General features: G+C 39.2%; 1 protein-coding gene and 1 non-coding gene across 11 annotated transcripts in view; both read left to right on the top strand.

Annotated features, from left to right (window-relative positions):
• TRIM9 (tripartite motif containing 9) overlaps positions 1-21,862 on the top strand; it is a 111,415-nt gene that overhangs the window by 38,614 nt on the left and 50,939 nt on the right. The window lies entirely within an intron of this gene.
• On the top strand, positions 986-1,070 carry TRNAR-UCG (transfer RNA arginine (anticodon UCG)). Its single transcript has one exon. It is a non-coding gene; the product is annotated as a tRNA-Arg (tRNA).

Below are 21,862 nucleotides of genomic sequence, written 5' to 3'. Positions count from 1 at the left end.
TAGAAGGTACATAAGATCACCTCTGTCATACTCCAAGAGTCTCTCCAGATTCAGGAAGAGGAAACATCGTTACAAGTACATCTAGGAAGAGATAGATACATAGATATGGCTATCTCTGGAAAATATAGTCTTCCAAGGAGAGGATTTCCTATGGTTAAGTGGTTATAACTCTTTTGTATAGCTGGTAAATCAGATCATATCAATTGCTCTGTTTGTCTTCAAGACACCTATCGCTAAGGGAAAGAACTCATTTTTTTTATTTTCTAGTAAGACTAAATTTATTCAATACCCTAGTAAAAGTTTTGATTATAAGTATCCAACAGTATAAAAAGTACAAAACAGATTTGTAGATTTCTAATATATTAATACAAAGTGCATGACTACATACAGTACAGCCTACAGGCAAAGAGGTGGAAGGGGAAAAAGAAGGCTGTGGTTGAGGTCTAGTAATAAATAAATAAATACAGAAGTAGAGATGATCCATAGGGAAAGAACTCATTTTGTTCAGTGTATGGAACAGTGTCCATCTCCTATCTCCAGTTCATGGAACTATACCCACTCCAGAGTAGGTGCTCAGTGTGTGTGTCTGTGTGTGTGTGTGTTGAATGGATGATTGAAAAAACAGACTGATGGTGATTCTTTCTGCAGGCCATTCCCAGGTTGCTCTGACCAGTGGTGGAAGCACTGCAGTGAATGTGTCTGGCAGGATTCCACTGCCTGCACAGATTCTAGCTGCCAAGAAGCATTCACATCGCTTCAACTTATAGTGAACCTGGTAGCATCTATTCAGTCTTGATAAATGAATAAGAAAGGTCCATAATCATGCTCACATAATCCATGTTAATGTAAATGATAAGACTGAGATGGGATGACTTCTAATTTGTGGATTCAGAATCTGAACCAGCCATTTGCTTTTGAGTTTCTTCATCATTCATGCCAAAATCAACAATCTTTGAGGCTTTTTGAAATAGTGGAGTGCTGGGGCGCCTGGGTGGCTCAGTCGGTTGAGCGTCTGACTTCGGCTCAGGTCGTGATCTCGCGGTCTGTGGGTTCGAGCCCCGCGTCGGGCTCTGTGCTGACTACTCAGAGCCTGGGGCCTGTTTCGGATTCTGTGTCTCCCTCTCTCTCTGACCCTCCCCCGTTCATGCTCTATCTCTCTCTGTCTCAAAAATAAATAAACGTTAAAAAAAATTGAAAAAAAAAAAAAAGAAATAGTGGAGTGCTATCGTAATGAGGCTATATCAAAGGATTAAAACTTCAAGGTAAATAGAATTCTATGATATATTTTAAAGGCAGGCTTGCCTTGGGTGTCACTGGGTACAAGGTAAATTGTACTGCTGATGAGATGATAGGTCAGAGCTTTTCTGAAAGCCAGCAGAATAAAACCAAGAATAACACCCATGCTCACTAATTTAAGAAATTTAGCAATGACTTGATCAGATGGGCTGTGCTTGCTATGGGAAGCAGAGAAAGCATCAAGGCATCTCTGGACCATGTCTCCTCACTGCCCTACTACATCCATGCTGAACTGCTCACTGTTCCTGGCCAAACTGGGCCATCTTACACCTCTAGGCCTTTGCTCACTGTGTTCCCTGTTTTGGGAATGCTACAACTATTTAGCTTGCCTCCTCTCGGAAGCCAACCCACACCCACGTCAAACCAGGTACTTCCTTCTGTTGACTCCATGGTACCCTGTATACACACCTCTCCCAGAATTGTAGCACCCCTTTTTATGTTTAATAGTTTGTGTGCCTGGCCTCTCCTGGATCACCAGGAGCTTGGAGGCAAAGTCTGGGTCTTACTGGTCTCTGTACCCCACCAAGAAGGCAATGATTTTTACATAGGACACACTCAACAGGAAACTTTGATAGATAGATAGATAGATAGATAGATGGATAGATAGATAGGCAGACAGACAAATGTGGGAACTTTCTTAACAGTGAGATCTTTCTCAGCAAGAGAGATCTTGAAAGCCTAAGAGAAGGCTTACTCATGTTGATAACATACTCACTGGGGAAAAGGATTGGTGACTCTCTTCCTGGACTGTCGCACTGAATATAGCTCCTGTCTGTAAGATCAGTAAGATGAGAATTCTCAGGACTGGCCTTCAGGGACAGGGTTCAAGGTGTTCAGCATGGCCTCTACATCACATACAATTGAATGTTAATTAACAAGGCAGAGATTGCCATGCAGTGATTCTTCCATAAGCGACTAGACAACCATTTTAATTCTGAAAACTGCTGCACTGCACAACAGTTGGGGGATTTAATTTGGTAAAACTAGATATTCATTGTTCTAACATTAACAACAGCATGTTGTGTGAGTAAAATTTAGGAAATGGCATCTTGGAGCAAGCTATCAATCAGGAAGGAAAATGTTACCTTTCGGTGTCTGAATGAAGGCATATACTGCATGGTTATAACATTTGCCAAGGGGATCTTTTTTAATAATAAATTACATAAGAATATATATATATATATATATATATATATATATATATATATATATATATACTCAGAATGGATTGTTCTCTTATGTTAGGGGTTTTTTTAATTAGAATGAAATATAACTTTTTATTAAAGTCTATATATTTCCATTAAAAATATTTTTATATAAAACATTGTTAAAAGCTATAGATTTCTGTTGAAAGTGTTGTTCTTATTCTCTAAGATGTGGTGTGTTATTCTTACTTGGGGAAAAAAAAAAGAATCTCAGGTTCACCCCACAGCATTTTGTCAGTACCCTTCTTTGGCCATTTTTCTTACCAGAGACAGATCATATGTGCAAGTCTTTCCTATATGAGACCATATGTCCCTTGAGTATGTGCCTTATCCTGTTTGCCTTTGTATGGTGGGGCCTAGACCAGTGCCTTGCACATGTTAGGTGCGTCATGAATATTTTAATTAATTGCCCATCAAATAGCTTGCGGCAGAGTGTTCATTGTCCTCTCTTGCTCCTAACTGAAACACTTCTGATGATAAATCAGTCCCATAATTTCATCATCCTACAGAATGGTTTTCTTTCTCTTTTTTTAATTAACTTATTTATTTTGAGAGAGTGAGAGCAGGGAAGGGGCAGAAAGAGAGAGAAAGAGGGAGAGAGAGAATTCCAAGCAGGCTCCACACTGTCAGCACAGAGTCAAATGTGGGACTCAATCACATGAACTGTGAGGCCATGACCTGAGCTGAAACCAAGAGTCAGACACTTAACCACCTGAGCCACTCAGGTGCCCCAGAAATTGCACACTGTGCAGATAAATGGTAATCCCTTTGTATTCCTTCCCAGGGATATTTCCCTCCCTGTTACCAGAGGTGTTTCTGTCCTGAATTTGTATTTATCCCCTCTATGCATTTCTTTATAGTCTTACTATACATGTGTGGATTCCTATCCTAATAACACCTACTTTTGAATTTTATATCAGTGGTATCATAGTGTTCGTGTAGTAAGAACCAGCACTTAATATGTGCCAAGCACTGTTGTGAACACTGTAAATATATTGATCCAGTTAATTTTCACAACGACTTGATGATGTCAGTACTATTGTTATTCCATTTTACTAAAAAAGAAATTAAGGTTCAGAGTATTTAATTTGTCCAAAATTTCACAAATAATAAGTGGTAAAGCCAGGATTTACTCCCTGGCAATCTGGTTCCAAAGGCTGAGGTTTTTTTACCTTGTGTTTAAAAGTAATTTTAGGGACACCCAGTTGACTCAGTCACTTAAGCATCAAACTCTTGATATCAGCTCAGGTCGTGATCTCACAATTGTGAGATTGAGCTCCATGGAGGGCTCCACGTGAGGCATGGAGCCTGCTTGGGATTCAATCTCTCCCTCTCTCTCCTCCCTCCTTCCCCTCCCAAAAAGAATAAGTAAACATTAAAAAATAAACAAATAAAAGTAATTTTATTAGTGAGAATCACCCTGTTTTTCTGTGAGAGTGAAAAGTTTTTTAATTTTCTATCATGGAACAGGAGACAAAGAATATTTTCCAGTTTTTTCATATCTGAAATGATGTTTCTTTCTTTCTTTTTAAATTAATAAAACTGTAGATTCATATACAATTATAGGAAATAATTTAGAGAAATCCTGTGTATGCTTTTCTCAGTTTCCCTCAGTGGTAATATTTTCTAAAACTGTAATACAATATCACAATATCACTGGGTATTGACATTGATACAATCCACCACCTTTATTCAGGTTTCCCAATTTTACTTTCACTCATGTGTGTGTATGTTAACTTTTATACAACTTCAGCACTTGTGGAAGTTTATATAGGCACCACCACAGTCAATATAAGCAATAAGTCCAACCCCTCAAAGATTCCTCATGTTGCCCTTTTAAACCCATACCTCCTCTGTCACCCCCTCAACCTGCTCCAACCCCCTTCCTAATCCCTGGAAACCACTAAACTGTCCTCCGTTTCTAAAATGTTATCATTGTAAAGCCTAATTTTTAACCCATCTATTATATTGCAATTTGCTTCTTTTCCAATGAACGTTACTAGTGGATAATTTGCTATAATCATGATCACTAGAAGGATCTTATCAGGACCACTATCCTCTTTCTAATGAACATCCAAATTAGTACATCATCCATATTATATCATATATGAGTCCTTCATTTCTTTTTATTGCTTAATAATACTCTATCGTAAGGATATGCCACATCTCATTTATCTACTCATTAGTTGATGGATATTTGGATTGTTTCCACTTTGGGGCTTTATGAATGATGCTGCTATAAATATTTCTGTACAAATTCTTGTGTAGACATGTTTTCAATTCTTGTGGAATTTCTGGATCTTTTGGTAACTCTGTGTTTAATTTTTTGAGGAAGCTGTTTTCCAAAGTGGCTGCACCAACTGACATGCTCACCAACAATGTATGAGATTCTAACTTCTCCACATCCTCCAACATTTGTTATTGTCATTTTTATTATACTCATCCTAATGGGTGTGAATCAGTGGTTTTCAATTCACGCTTTGATTTGATTCTTATATGCACAGTGTTCTTGGTCATTAAAGAAGACTTAATCTGCTTATGCTAGAATTAAATGTCTTCAGAACCCTTCTTACCTTCTGGTATCAGTCAGGATCCAATCAAAGAAGCAGTTCCACTAGGAGGTATTGTTACTTACTTACTTACTTACTTACTTACTTAGATGGATTTGGTACAAGATTTTTCATACATTTGTGGGGGAACTGATACATTAAGCAGTGTCTATAAGGCTGTCAACTTCACATCTGATCCCAGAGCTTGAAGTTCACAGGGCAGAGTTAGCGAAGGCTAAAATGCACAAGCACAAGTTGGAGCCCATGAGGTTTGACTGAAACCCATGTCAGTTCTTGCTTCTGACCTTGATGATGTCATGCAGGTATCCTGTAGAATCTGGAGCCTTTTGTCATAGAACTAAACACACAGGCCTTTTGTCATAGAACTAAACACGCATGCGCACACACACACACACACACACACACACACACACACACACCTGGCCCCCAAAATGAGAGAAGCTAAAGGGAGGACCTGGGGAGAGGGGAGCAGATGCTGTCTTAGCTGCTGCTGCATGCCAACTGGCTGAGACAGCAGGTGTAACATTGTCTGTGAGCTACAAAAGGACTGATAATTCACTTCCTCCCTCCAGATCTCCTACAGGAATCTCTCTTGTGGCCCACCCTAACTACGCATACAGGAGAGGGGCTTCCAGGGGGTGTAGTTCAACCTACCTTGACACATTTGGAAGCTACCACTTCTGGTTTCATTGTATGACCATGAACTGAAAAGCATTCATATAGTGAGCTGCTTAGTTCTGCTAACTGTGGTTGCATGCCATATAGAAACAGATAAGGAATCTCTAAGCTATAAGTACTAATATTTGTTTACCTGTCCAGATTTTATAACCTCTGTGGCATTGATCCCCTCTGGTTCCTCAGGGTTAGCCCCAGTTGAGGCCACATCACCTAGCTTTTGGGGCCATAGATAGAAATGATCAAGAGTGCTCTGGAGATCACAGCATCTCCTTCCCACCACACATGGTCTTATATTTGATTCTAACTTGTTCCCATTTCCCTGTGTGTATCTCTTTACCTTCATCCTCTTTCCATTGTCCCCACCATTCCCTGTCTCCTCCCTCTGGATGTTCCTCTCCAAAGTTTGATGTCTCAGCTGTGTTCTCCTCATGGGACCACATATTCCATACAGTCTGGTTTCTACCATCCCCAACACCTTGCCTCTCTCCATACCTGTCATCAGTTAGCCATTAGCATAGCTGAGTTCTGTCATTTGAAATATACAACTAGAAATACGCAAAAGGTGATGTTCCAAATATAAGACATTCAGGAAGATACACTCCATAAAATTGCCATAAAATCGATGCACTCCACTAACAACATTCTTTGTCAGAAATTCAGGAGTAGAAACACAATAGGAGAGAGAATGTATCCGTTTTAAGACCTCATGTAAGTAAGTTATGCCATTGACATTATTAACTATAATCTTAGATCATGTTTTATGCCAGGCTATATATCAGAGGAGGCAGGGAAGGAGGCTAGCCCTTTGTTCACCAGAGAAGGTTGTAGACAGGTCTGCATGAAGAAATGCTGGCATGTCTGTACCAGCTTGGGCTTAGGTCCTGGGAAAAGCTCATGATGAACGGACCAGTTCCTCCACCCCCACCTACTAATAAGACTAGGCCTCCAGTGACCTCAGAGGGATGCTTTTGCCCTAAGGACAAGATGCCCAATGGGAGAAGTAGGAGAAAAGAAACTTCATCCTAAAAATATAGTATCGGGTTTGCCTTTGTGGCCAGCAAGGTAAAATTAATGCGATTTCAAGGTCCCCTTTCCTAAGCCAAATTGTCCCCACGTTTCTACACATTATTGAAAATTTCCTTAACTACAAAATCTTTCATTTGAGAACTAGAGATGAAAAATGTAAAAGGGAAATCTTTGGTTTAGATAAAAATTTAATATTCATGAATTTCACTGAGAGGCTAATGGGCTACTTGGCCCATCATTCTTAAGAGACTGACATTAGGTCCTTCCTAAGCTTTGAAAGGAGGAAGGAAAAGGCAAGTGGGCATCAGGGGACAGCGTGAAGTGACAGGAAAGGTGCACAACATGGAGATGCGGACTTTACCAGACTTAGCCATAATTATCTTCTGCTGGGCAGGGACAGTGACAGGCTGGGTACTAAGGGATTTCGGTCGCATACTTGCACTGACTTTTCAAAACCAGCTCACTGAGCATGAATGCATCCATATGCTGGGGTGGGAAGGATTTGAGTTAGCTGTTAAATTTGCACTTTGCAGTGCATCCTCATTCCAGCCCTGAATACTTCCAAAGTATTCTTATTCAAAGACACACATTCATTCCCTCTTCACATCCCTGCTGAAGATACCACCTCATTCTGACAGAAGTCCCTGCTTCAGCAGCAAGCCCCGCTGTTCAGAAGGAAACCTGGCTTACTGGATCCAGGAATGGAAGCAATGGAATTCACTTGAATTATATGCCAGTAGGTTGATAGCAATTTTTGTCTTGCACATCAGAATTAACCATTATAATTTGCATGAATGTTATTAGGAAAATATGTTCATAAAACATTTTTGAAACACTTGGCATCATGTCAGGTTTTTAAATGAAAATTAAAAATCTGGAAGTGTTTCTATATATTTTATAATTAATAAAATAAGACAGACTACTAAAAAGGGAAAATGATAGTGGAAAAGAGCATTTTTGTACGCTAGCGGCAACTAATTTAACAGAGAAATAGATATAAGCAATTAAATTCACACCATGCTGGATGCCTTAAGCATAGCTTTGGGAATCGTGTCCTTTCAAGGAACTAATAGTTTCTGGATATAAGAGGAAAGACATTTGGGGGTGAACACTTGTCATTTGCTATGAGGTTGCTCTAAAATCTATTCCCTCCACCTGGAATTAAAACATCATTGAAATTCACAAGAGGGCCAGGCTGTACAACCCACATCTGGTGGGTGCAGAACAGAACAAGCTGCAGCACAAAACAGGCGTTTCCCAGCACCGCGCTCCGTGTGATGTCAGCGGCAGATTCAGCAGTCACCTCGCATAACCTCCCCTTGCTCGTGCAAGCTTTGAACAGACTTTTCTTTGGAAATGATTGCACAGTTATTTAGTCGTTTACAAAATCAACCAATTCCCATGGTGAGATTTATTTCTGTGGAGTCATATCTTAGATTCTAACTAGCAGAGCGAAAATCCGTTGTCATGGAAACCGTTCCCTTTTCACTAGGCTGGTGCTGCACTTGACTTGCATGGAGGTGGATTGACAGAGATGCAGAGGGAAAGGGTGAAAAGAAATCAGACATGGCTTCAATCCATTTTCCTGAATGATATTTATGATCACTATTAATTTTATGTTGGATGGGAATTGACCTATATATACTGAATTCTAACAAATCTTTCAATACTCGGGAGAGAAAAACCAAAATATGCTTTAGATGCTACCTAAGATATCCCAAAGAGTTTCTCTTTTGCCAAAGAGAATCATTTATTAGAAAAACATTGTGTTTTACTGTGTTCCTAGAGTAATCAAAGCAATAGTAGTGAAAAGGAGAGTTATGTTAAGGGTAATTTAATTTTCTTATATTTGGACTTTATAGATTAAATGTTAGGACTGTCAGAGAGGGAATATGTAGATTTATTATCAAGATGAAAGGATCACATACTTCTCAAGCTCATAATCAAAGTAAGGGAACCAAGAACATCTACACACGAGTTCTTCTTCCTACAAACTTATGACATCATGAGTTGACTAAAAAGGGCACATGTGTGTAAGGAGCCTGATGGCATTTGTGCCTTCCCAAAGGACAGGACGTTTCTGAGAGTGGGCGAAGATACTGGCGGAGTGGAATTCTTCTGCAACAGGAGAAAAGTGCCATGATGACCAGGGGAAGGGCATGAGATGATCCAAGACAATAACAGCCTGTAAGTGGACAGTTCCCAATATCAAGTATGAAACAAAATTGAGTGAAATATTTCTATGGATCCATTACAAGATGCTTGAGGGTTTTGTAGATATCTACTTAAATTCAGAGATTAAATTGAAAAAACAAGGCCATCTGCAAACATTTTTTTTCTACACAGCATGGGGTCTTAGTAAGCAGAGATTGATTATATAAGGAGTATTCATCTTTGAAGAAAAAATGTCCATTACTTTAACCTATTTATGTATTTATTAGTGAGGTATAATTGATATATGACATATTTATTTCAGGTGTAGGACAACATAATGATAAGGAATATATCATTAATGATATATTAATGATAAGGAATATATTGCAAAATGATCACCACAATCAGTCTAGTTAACATCCATCACCACACGTAGTTACAAAATTTTTTTTCTTGTGATGAGAAATTTTCATATTTACTCTTAGCAACTTTCAAATGTGCAATGCAATATTATTAACTATAGTCACCATGCTGTGCATACATTACATCCCCATGACTCATTTATTTTATAACTGGGAGTTTATACGTTTTGACTCCCTTCACCCATTTCACCCACCACCTCCATCCACCCCTTACCCCCTCCCTCTGGCAACCACCAATCTGTTCTCTGTATCTATGAGTTTGGGGGTCTTTTTGTTTTTACTTTGTTTTGTTTGAGATTCTACCATATAAATAAGGTCATATGGTATTTCTCTGTCTCTTTCCAACTTAGTTCACTTAGCATAATTCCCTCGAGGTCTATCCATATTGTCTCAAATGGCAAGATTTCATTCTTTTTTGTGGCTGAGTATATATCTCACATCTTCTTTATCCATTCATCTACTAACGGGCACTTAGGTTGTTTCCATATCTTGGCTGTTGTAATAAATGCTGCAATGAACATGAGGGTGAATATATTTTTTCAAGTTAGTGTTTTCATTTTCTTTGGATAAATACCCAGAAGTGGAATTGCTGGATCATATTGTAGTTCTATTGTTAATTTTTTGAGGAACCCCTTTAGAGTGTTCCATTGGCTGAACCAATTTATATTCCCACCAACACTGCATAAGCATTCCCTTTTCTTCACATCTTTACCAACACTTGCTATTTGTTGTCTTTTTGAAAAAGCTATTCTAACAGGTATGAGGTGATATCTCATTGTGGTTTTGAGTTGCATTTTCCTGATTATTAGTGCTCTCTTTGTATACTTGTGGGCCTTCTGTATGTTCTGGGAAAAAATGCCTATTTTTTTTTAAATTTTTTTTTTGACGTTTATTTATTTTTGAGACAGAGAGAGACAGAGCGTGAACAGGGGAGGGGCAGAGAGAGAGGGAGACAGAGAATCCGAAACAGGCTCCAGGCTCTGAGCTGTCAGCACAGAGCCCGACGCGGGGCTCGAACTCACGGACCGCGAGATCATGACCTGAGCCGAAGTCGGACACTTAACCGACCGAGCCACCCAGGCGCCCCTCTGCCCATTTTTAATGTGATAATTTGTTAATTTGCTATTGAGTTGTATGTGTTCTTTATATATTTTGGATATTAACCCCTTATCAGGTATATGATTTGCAAATATTCATATATCACATACTGCAAATATTCATATAACCCATTCAACAGGTTGCCTTTTCATTTTGCTGATGATTTTCTTTGCTTTGCAGAAGCTTTTTAGTTTGATGTAGTCACACATCTACTTTTGCTTTTTGTTGCCTTTGTTTTTGGTCTCAAATCCAAAAAACATTGCCACAAATGATGTCAAGGAGGTTAACACCTAGGTTTTCTTCTAGGTGTTTTATGGTTTTAGGTCTCATGTTCAAGTCTTTAATCCATTTGAGTTCATTTTTGTGTATGGTGTAAAATAGTAGTCCAGTTTTCTCAACACCATTTCTTGAAGAGACTGTCCTTTCTCCATTATAAATTCCTGGCTCCTTTGTTGTAAATTACTTGACCATGTACATGTGAATTTATTTCTGGGCTTTCTATTCTGTTCCATTAATCTGTGTGTCTCTTTTTATGCCAATACCATACTGTTTTGATTACTATAGCAGTGTAATATAGTCTGAAATCAGGGAGCATGATGCCTCTAACTTTGTGCATTCTTAAGATTGCTTTGGCTATTCAGGATCAAAAATATCCATTTTTTAAAAAGCATAAATTGTCTACAATGAAGTATACAAATTTTAAATTGACAGCTCAATAAACTTTAACATATATATGTACATGTCTATATTTACATACATACATATACATGCATGCATATATATAATTACCACCCCAATCAAGATATAGAACATATCTCCACGTCAGAGAATTTCTTTACATTACTTTCAAGTTCTCCCCATTTTTCCTGACTTCTATCATTATAGATTAGTTCTTGAAATAGCCTATTCTTGAAATTTACATAAAAATAATATGCACTTTCTTGTGTCTGACTTCTTTTACTCAATATAATTTTTAAAATTTTATTTATGTCTTGAATAAATTGGCTTGTACTTTATTATTGCCAAATAGTATCCCATTGTATGAATATACACAATTTTTTCATTCCAATGTATGAATAGACACAATTTATGCATATTACCACTAATAGACATTTGCACTGTTTCCAGCTTTGGGGCTAGTATAAATAAAATAGCTAGGAACATTGTATCCAAGCCTTTTGTGGACATATGCTGTCATGTAGGGTAGGTATATATTTAACTTTATTAGAAAGAGTCAGTTTTCCCAAGTGGTTTTTGCCATTTTAACTCCCACTCTCAATGTATGAGGCTCCCAGTCCTCACCAGAACTCGGTGTTGTCAGTCTGGTAGGTGTGTAGTGGTGTCTCCTCGTGTGCCCTTTGTTTTTAAAGAATCTGTGCTATGGGGCGCCTGGGTGGCTCAGTCGGTTGAGCGTCCGACTTCAGCTCAGGTCACGATCTCGCGGTCCGTGAGTTCAAGCCCCGCGTTGGGCTCTGGGCTGATGGCTTGGAGCCTGGAGCCTGCTTCCGATTCTGTGTCTCCCTCTCTCTCTGCCCCTCCCCCGTTCATGCTCTGTCTCTCTCTGTCTCAAAAATAAATAAACGTAAAAAAAAATTTAAAAAAAAATAAAGAATCTGTGCTAATGTCTGCATTAGTGGTGTACTCGGGTCTTAAGGTCAGAATTAAAATTCAGATATTGCGTTTAACATTTCCCAGCCTACTAATAACCCCATGCCTTTGAAAAATATAGCTTTCCTAAGGTAAGTTCAAGTAAGCTGAGATTTCATTAAAAAAATATTCTGAAATTTTGAACCCTTAGAACTTAAGAATAATCAGAGCCATCCTAGATAGAAGCACTTAAGTACAAAAAAGCCACCTCTTTCTTTTATGATCCATTTCTTTTATTTTCCATTAAGAACAGTATTTCTAGAGGGAGCAGTAGTAAAGTGTTTGAGTTGCCTAGCTAGCCCAAAAACATCATATTAAATAAAGCAATATATTTCGTAAACTGATTCTCCTCATTAATATATAGGAACCTGTAAATGCAGTTTTAATTTTCTGTTTGATCCAGGAGTTCTTTAAAATGATATTTCTTAATTTCTAAGAGATTATTAAACATTAAGTGAAGCATTTGGGGGAATGTAGTGGGGTAGGAGAATTAAAGTTACTAGTTAATTTTGACTTAGTTATAGACAAATCTAGGTTTACATGTTATGAAACATGGGAAGGTAACAGCTTGCAAAATGGAAAAACAGCAAAATATCCAAATTAGCTGATGAGTACTTTAAGATATTAAAGGAAATGTGATAAAGCAAAAAAAAAAATTTAAAGGAAAATGGATAATAGAAACATATATGATAAAAATGGAATAAAGCCAACTATATCAATTAATACAATAAATGTAAATAGCCCAAATTTCCCTATGATAAGGTAAAAGAAAAAGCATCAGATTGAGTCAAAAACAAATGTAGTTTTAAAATAAAAGATGATGGGGGCACCTGGGTGGCTCAGTCAGTTAAGCTTCCAACTTCAACTCAGGTCATGATCTCACGTGCTGACAGCCCAGAGCCTGGAGCCTGCTTCCGATTCTGTGTCTCCCTCTCTTTCCGCCCCTCCCCTGCTTGCTCTCTGTCTCTCTCTCTCAAAAAAATAAACATTAAAAAAATTTTTTTAATAAAATAAAAGATGAGGAAGTTTATACAAAAGAGAGAAAGAGAGGAGGGTATATATAATAATATCAGATGAAATGAAGTTCAAAGCCAAAAGACCTAAGTGAAACATAGACTGATGTGGTCTAATGTTAAAAGGTACAATCAATGTACAAAGAATATAGGACAGCAAAGCCACAGATTATATAAGATAAAAACTCCCAGAAATAAAGGAGAATACAGTCAAAGCACAATCTTTGTGGGAAATTTAATCACATATTTATTTGAAAATATTGTAGGTCAAAGAGACAAATAACAAGCAAGAATGCAGAGTATCTGAATAACCCAGTTAACAAGTTTAATTATGCTTACAAACGTGTTACAAAAGTTTATATTGTGCATATTATCTTTATATTATATATATTCTCTCCTAGAAGCAAAGACTATATTCTTCTTTTATACCCATTTAATGTTTACAGAAGCTCTTGTGTACGTGTATGTGTCCACAAAATAAGGATTATAACTTCTAAAGAGTAGAGATTTTGTGAACCAGACATTCTGACCGAATTCTACTAAAACTACTAAGCCACGACTTTTCACTTCTCTGGAAGGCCACCTAAACTTTCCAGGTTGTTTTCCAGCTTTTGGTCCCTCAGGCATTCTTGGTAAGCAAACAAGTGTTTTGAGGCCAGCCTTGTTCACCAATAGTCATCAACAGTAGGAAGAAACTAATTCCTGAACAAACACTTATGCATTACTAGTAGGGCTCTATGGGCTAGGACCTCTCATGAGTGCTTTACAAATAATACCAGTGGGACCTTTCACCTTAACTAGGAAAAGATCAATAAGAAGCTTTTGAAACCACTACCCTGTAATTTTAAAATGCAAATTTTAGGAGTAAGATTTCATTCATTGCCTATCTGATCATGAAAACAAATACAAATGATAATATTTGTGGGGTTTTTTAAAGTTTATTTATTTATTTGAGAGAGATTGAGAGTACGTGATCAAGGGAAGAAGCAGAGAGAGAGAGAGAGAGAGAGAGAGAGTTCCAAGCAGGCTCCACACTGTCAGTACAGAGCCTGGTGCGTGGTTTGAACTCACAAACTGTGAGATCAAGACCTGAGTTGAAATCATGAGTTGGACACTTAACCAACTAAGCCACCCAGGTGCCCCCAAATGATATTTTCAGTGAGTTATATAGGCAAGTATCACTCACATCAGCTTTATCAGGAGTGTAAATTGAATGACCACTCAAGGACATTTTGATAACATGATAACATTTAGTATAAGTAAATGTGAATTTTCATTTCGGGAAATGAGAATAATCAAGAATGTATTGAAGGATTTTCTTCATGAAATTCATGTCAGAAATTCTTTGCAAAAGATGAAAGCAAACTAAATGTCCTAAAGTAGGAAATTAGTTAAATCAATTAGGATGCATCTATACATTGGGTTAGTGGTCATAGTTTAGTGAGTAACAGATTAGATTCTGGTCACAGCATCTCCTTAACAGTTTTTTTTAATGTTTATTTATTTTTGAGAGAGAGAGAGAGAGAGAGAGAGAGAGCAAGCGGGGGAGGGGCTGAGAGAGAGGAAGACACAATCTGAAACAAGCTGCAGGCTCTGAGCTGTCAGTACAGAGCCGGACGTGGGATTCAAACTTGTGAACCGTGAAATCATGACCTGAGCTGAAGTTGGATGCTTAACTGACTGAGCCACCCATGCACTCCTGCTTAATGATTTTGGACCACATAACTTCCCTTGCTTAGTTCTATCACCTACAAAAATTATGAACAATAATAGTACCCACCTTTGCTGTTGTGTGTGTGTGTGTGTGTGTGTGTGTGTGTGTGTGTGTGTGTGTGTAAAATGTGAGTTAATATGTACAAAGCATTACAAGCAGTGCTGGGCACATAGTAAATGTTATCAAAGTGTTAGATAGCTATCACAAAGGGGGAAGTAGCATATTTTTAGTCAGATGGGAAAACATTTATATCATATCAAGTGCAAAGAGCAGATTTCAAGACAGGAATGGGTATATGACATTATTCCAATTTTGTTCATAGAGGGATACATATTTGCCTATCAATGTACACAAGATCTCCAAAGATAAACATCAAGGATTCATTATTAATGCTATTAATAATGTATCTGGTGGGGTGCTAGGATGTCCAGCTCTTGGTTTCGGCTCAGGTCATGATCTCATGGTTTGAGTTTAAGCCCCCAATTGGGCTCTGTGCTGACAGTGCACAGCCTGCTTGGGATTCTCTCTTTCTCCTTCCTCTCTGTCCTTCCCCTGATCATGCTCTCTCTCTCAAAATAAATAAGCTTTATTTAAAAAATAAATTCAAAAAATAATGTATCTGGTGACATAATTTTTTTCTTCTTTTAAGTCTTTTATTTTCTGATTTTTCTGAGAGGAGCATGTTTGGTTTTGAAACATGGGGTGGGTTGGGGGGCAGGGTGGGGAGTTATTTCTTGAAACAAAAACGTCTTGCTCCTACTAGTAGTTACTTAGTTCTCACCACTAGAAACATGAGGAACAAATAATGGTCATCAGCTTTGGCACTTACCACTTGTGTCTCTGAAAGAACACAATGAAAGCATTTCTATATAAAAAAATAGTTCAGTGATCTTTTTCACTTCATCATATATGTTTCTAAGAACATGTTTTTAATTGTTTAGAGAAAAACCTTCATTTGAAGAATGAAAGTTTACCTCTGGGACACTTAAAAACTATAGAGAACTAAAATTTTATTGTTTTCAAATCTGTTTTGCTTATCTTCAAACTGTTCCCCAGTAGTATCAGACAATGCAGAATGCTATACCACCGGGAAGGGCATGGCAGACCGGTGTGGACATTCAGGCAGCCAGAGGGATCCACAAAGAAAACAGCTTTCTGGGAAAGGACTCAGAGCCTGCTGACGGGTGCCCTAGAATTCTCCCCAGAGAAAAGGCAACATACGTACAAAGGAGATCTATCCAGTCATCAATCTCTGGGATGTAAAATCCAATATTTACACGAAGGCTTAGCCCAAGGAAGGCATATTTTTGATCCTTGGCTGTAAATACTTAGTAACTGCCTAACAACACACATATCATGTGTGTTGAATATCCATAGAAAGGCATGCTCTCTGACAGAGGCTCGGGCAGGGTGATGTTGACCATGCAGCCTATAGGCTTGCTGCATTATTAAAGTTTCATGCCTTCCCTGGCAACAGTTGCTACATGAATTCTTTCATTGCTTCCAGCACTCTGCAAAAGCCATAGAGACATGGCAAATTGATTTTCCCCCAAGAAGCTATGAACTTTGGGCAAAGCAACAGGTTTTTTGTTGTTTTGTTTTGTTTTGTTTTGTTTTTGTTTGTTGTTGTTGTTGTTGTTTTCTTTTTCTTTTCTTTCTTTTTTTTTTTTTTTTTTTTTTTGCTGTGCCTTAAGGTGATAAGTGTCTCTTCTATCTAGTTCGCTGAAAGAACCCCTCCATGTTGATTTGCATCTCCAGCTTGAGAGTTTCCTGTCTAAGGCAGATAAATATTTTAAGTTGGGTGGATTAAGGCCGTGCAGAGTATATGTCTGGAATTCAAACTGTAGCCAGAACTGGCTATGCCTGGCGAGGAAAGCAGCTACTTCTCATTTGCCCTGAGAGGTGGAGAAGGTACATTTCTGTTGTTAGTTGTTAGAATAGTCTAGTCTTCTTCTGCTTCAATAGAGAGCCCATAAGAGAGAACTTTTAAATGGACACTGTTAAGCTCAGAATGGTGGTGGTTTCAGAACAGTGATGGTTTCATGAGGGAAGGGATTGTATTTATTTTCTTTATCATTGTTTTCCTAGCATGAATCATTGTGGCTGGTCCACAGCAAATTCCATGAAAATTGATTGAATCAAATCACAAAGGAAAAGTTTATCATTGCTATCTGTATTAGTCAGTTTTGCTACAGTAACAAACAACCCCTAAAATCTCAGAGGCAAAGGTTTATTCCTTGCTCATATTCTATCGTAGGAGGTAGTCTGAAGTTCTGTTCCATATGTCTTCTTTCTGAAGCCCACAGCCACTGTGCGGGACACGCCCAGTGGTAGCAGGTATGCAGGTACCTCGTTGTACCTGCACACTGCTCCAAAGAGTTGATAGTACACACACCTCTTCTAACTCCACATTCAGTAATGTCGTGTTGGTAGCCTAAAACCAACTATGTATTAACACCTTTGAAATTAGCAAACATTACAAATCGAATGTGTTTTTTAAGAGCCAGTTTGTCCACATGCCATTGAATTTGTGTGACAAGAAGAGCAAAGGAGCTGGCAGAAAATCACAACGTTTCTTTAACCTAAAGCAAATCACATGGCCAAGAATAAGAACGGGGCAGGAACACATGCTCCCTCTACAGGAGACACCACAAGTCTTATGGCAAAAATGAGGAGGGGGCAAATAGTTGTGAACAATACTACAATCTAGGGCACTGTCTGACTAATCGTAGTTGACCAAACCCCCAACTGGGGCATGTGGCATAACAAAATGTTCCAATGATTTATGCATGTATATTTTAACATAATTCTTATTATAAAAATAGTAATTATTTATAAGTATTACATGCTTACACAATGCTCACAGGTGTTGTATAGAGGAACTTTGAATACATGATTTCACGTAATCCTCACTACAGTCCTACGACAGAGGTAGTGTTATTATCCCCATGTTGTAGGTGGGGGAACTGAAACCTAGCAAGCTTAGTGTTTTAAATTTTTTTTTTTTCAACGTTTTTTATTTATTTTTGGGACAGAGAGAGACAGAGCATGAACGGGGGAGGGGCAGAGAGAGAGGGAGACACAGAATCGGAAACAGGCTCCAGGCTCCGAGCCATCAGCCCAGAGCCTGACGCGGGGCTCGAACTCACGGACCGCGAGATCGTGACCTGGCTGAAGTCGGACGCTTAACCGACTGCGCCATCCAGGCGCCCCAAGCTTAGTGTTTTAAATTGGGCCTCCTGGACACAGACTCAGAGAGTTGTGAAGGGATAGTTAGCTGCTCAGGGTTTCAGTAGGTCCACCTGTGAGGAAGTGAGAAGGCCAGGGTTGAGCAGAGGATGAACCTGACCTGCAGTGGCCTCAGCCAAGTCTGAAGGGAGTTCTAGAGCTGGGATGGCCCTTCAGGGTTGTTCTCAGGTCATGGCAAGGAGGCCAGTCAGTCATTCATGGGACACCCTGGATTTGGGCACAGCACTGAGCAATGCAGTTCCATAGGCAAGAACAACACCTAGTGCCATCTATCAACAGTGATATTCCCAGCAGCTGGAAGAAGAACACACCAGCCTTTAGAAGGGAATCTGGGCAGAGCACCACAATATCCACTACAGTTAGGTGATATGTCCATGGTCACACAGCTAGTAAAAGGCTAGGATTTAAAGCTAAGTCCATCTGACTGTAAAGTCTGTCCTCTTAACCCCACTGCCAGATTAATTCCCATTGCCCTATCTCATTCAGTTGCTGCTCTCTGGTGAAATAACAGCATTTCTGGTCCATGTTTATGCTTTAAAGAATGACGAAAACAGAATGTTTGGATTTAAATTGTTATCAAAAGGGAGGTAAATGGCATTATGCATTAGCTTTTGGTGTGGATATTTGTGTACTTGTGTGTCCAGATCTAGCACTGAGGAACAGAAATGGGATAATATGGAACAGTGTGTTAGATTATAGGTGTGTAAGGTCTTCCTCCCCTCTGTCCTCCACAGAGCTTACAGGTCATGTTCACATCTTATCTGATTGCTAAGTATAATCAAATTCCCTCATAATCAATCATAATCCCCCCACCAAATCACCTTCTTTGGTTTCACATGCTCTCACTGCAGGTTGTTTTTATTCTTCCTGCATGAGTGAGAGAAGACTTCTTTGGGCGGCTGAAGCAAAGAGGACAACTTTGGAGTCAGACAACTAGGCTTTGTGTTCCTACTCTTTTGTATGTAAGTTGTAAAGCCTAAACTCAGGGAGCCTGGCTGGCTTAGTTGGTTAAGCATCTGATTCTTGGTTTCAGCTCAGGTCATGATCTCACGGTTCGTGAGATTGAGCCCCATGTCCAGCTCCGTCCTGACAGCAAGGAACCTGCTTGGGATTCTCTCTCCTCTCTGCCCCTTCCCTGCTTGCCCCCCACTCTCTCTCTCTCTCAAAATAAATAAACACTAAAAAAATAGATAAATAAAACCTAAACCCATGTGTGTCCTCTCTGAGACTCTGCAAAATTGCAGGGTGGTGACTGGGATTAAATAGGATACACATTAAAAGCAACCATCAGTTCCTTGATAATAAGAAACAATCAATATATCATAACTATTAGAATTTCTTGCCTTTGCTTTTTAATTATATAATGTCAATAATGTAGTAAGACTTAAAAAAAACAGTATTTCTTCCAGAAAAAAATTGTTATTCTCCGAGGGGCCTTACTTTAGAATCACATGGCATCAATCATCACTTTGCTCCTGCATTTTGTGTTGACCCTCGTACCTGGGAAGGAGGTGTGCACTGTGACAGGGTCACAGGGACCATCAAGCCACTGTTGCTGGTTTGTCACCTCATCTATTTTGTACTAATTCTTTGGTTGACCCTTTTGACCCATCCCATGCCCGTAACTTCAGATTGCAGACAGCTAGGAAGCTTCCTTTCATTTGTCCCCATTGTCTCCATCCAATATTCATAGTAAACTGAGGGAGGAAGTGACACGTGAATCATGTTCATGGCAGGGCACCCTCCTCTGCGTGGGCGTGCCTTGGCAGCTGGGCAGATGCTCGGGCAAGTGAGGAGTTGGTCAGGATGAACTGAATCCCATACCGGTTTGCTGAGCCTAAGTAATAATGGGTTGTGAACTGTCCTCCCCCCGGGGCTTCCAGGTTGAGCTTCTGACCCCTTATAACCTCCACTCCTTTGGAAGGTGTAGGGAATCTGGGTGGAAGTTGGAGGGACAAAGCAGCAGAAGAAGGAAGGAGGAGGCGGAGTGCTTTGTTCCTCTCCTTCAAGCTCTGAGCAACTTGCCTTCTTTCTGGGAGATCTTGGTTATTCAGAGCACGCTCTGAGATCTTGCCTGGAAATTTGTCAGTGCCTCCACGGCTACATCATTTCCCCACTCTCATTCACTTTCTGAACGTGACACCTTTTCAGAAAATTGGAAAACAAATATCCAGGAAATCAGAATGTCATTTCTTAGGCATTAAAAACCGCTTCTAACGGCTACATATACAGCCAGGGAGGCTGTAACGAAAACACACACTAAATATTTGCATCTTTGGTGTTCTGGTATAAATTTACAAGGCTGCTTTGTGGTCCTGAATACAGAACATTTCTGTTAGCCCAGAGCAGGAATTTAAATGCATCTGGGAAACAAAATCAATCAATAATAATGTTCTTCTACATCAGATTTAGCTTATAAATGTGATCAAAGAACTATCCTATAAAAGCGACGCACACATAAATCCTTATAATAAGAGCATTTTCTAATGATAAATAGTTTCCAGGGTTTTTCATTGTTTCCTGCTCAAATTTCTACAAGTTGGCAAAGCTTAAGAGAAAGGTTTTTAGATCTTTATCTTACAATGCAATTGTTTATCAAATACCAGAACCATCGTTAGCCAGGTAGAAGGCATTCTTGGGACTGAATATAGACACAAAGAAAGGTAATCTGCAAACGAATTGATTTTTCCAGTTGACTTATTGCTTTGCCATATCAAAACCTGGGAGTGGATGAGGCCAGCACTCTTTGTATACTACGGAATAATTTTTTTCTAAGTAGATAGCAGTACCTGGTCAACAATTTTTTATGGGTGTCAGATCTAGCTTACATTGTATAATTAATTGCAAGCCTGGGATACAACAAATCAGGTCGCGTCTGTTCTGTATAAATGAGTGAACTTGGCTTCTGTACTCCAACATACAAATGTGGTTACTAAGGCATAGATTATCATAAAAGGGGGAAGACGGGGTGCCTGGGTAGCTCAGTCGGTTAAGCGTCCTACTTTGGCTCGGGTCATGACATTGTGGTTCGTGAGTTTGAGCCCCATGTCAGGCTCTGTGCTGACAGCTCAGAGCCTGGAGCCTGCTTCAGATTCTGTGTCTCCCTCTCTCTCTGCCCTTCCCACACCCCTGCTCTGTCTCCCTTTCTCTCTCAAAAATAAATAAAAACATTAAAAAATTTTTAAAAAGAGGGAAGAAAACTGGTAGCCAGCAAACTTTTGCTCATTCAGAAGAAGGGAAGTGAGTTTAAAGTAACAATGAAAAATGTCTCCTTTAGAATATGTCTCTCCCATTTTATTGCCTGCTCTTCTAAATGAGACCCTACTACTCTCCCTCATCCCCTCAGCTCTTGGAAAAAGTTCTTGAGGAGAAAACTTTCACCCCAAATTATAGGTGCAGTTGGGACTAGTAATAAATAATTGAGCAGCCCTTCCAGCACTGCAAGCTCACTTTGTGCTTTTTCTTCCTCAGCTGTGTTGGTCTAGCCTCCCAGAGTCTGAGTACATAAATCAAAGTACAAGGGATGAGCAGAGCCCATTCCAGGAATCTGCCCTGTGACTCTCCCCAGTCAGTCTGCAGGTGTTTGTGAGCAGGAAGGAAGAAGATGAATAACAGCCAATGTTGATTAATCACGCAGCATGCACCAGAGAGGTTCTGAGCTTTAATCTAATATCTCATGCAATGCCCATAACACCCGAGAAGAGTAATATTCTTCTCATTTTATGGATGAGGTAAAACCATGTGTAAAGTTTGAAAAGCCACTGACTGGCAGAATTTATGAATTTGGATT

The sequence above is a fragment of the Panthera onca genome, chromosome B3 (assembly GCF_046562875.1).
Source record: "Panthera onca isolate mPanOnc1 chromosome B3, mPanOnc1 haplotype 2, whole genome shotgun sequence".
NCBI lineage: Eukaryota > Metazoa > Chordata > Mammalia > Carnivora > Felidae > Panthera > Panthera onca.
The sequence above is the reverse complement of the archived record's forward strand: the minus strand, read 5'-3'. Positions and strand labels throughout refer to the sequence as shown.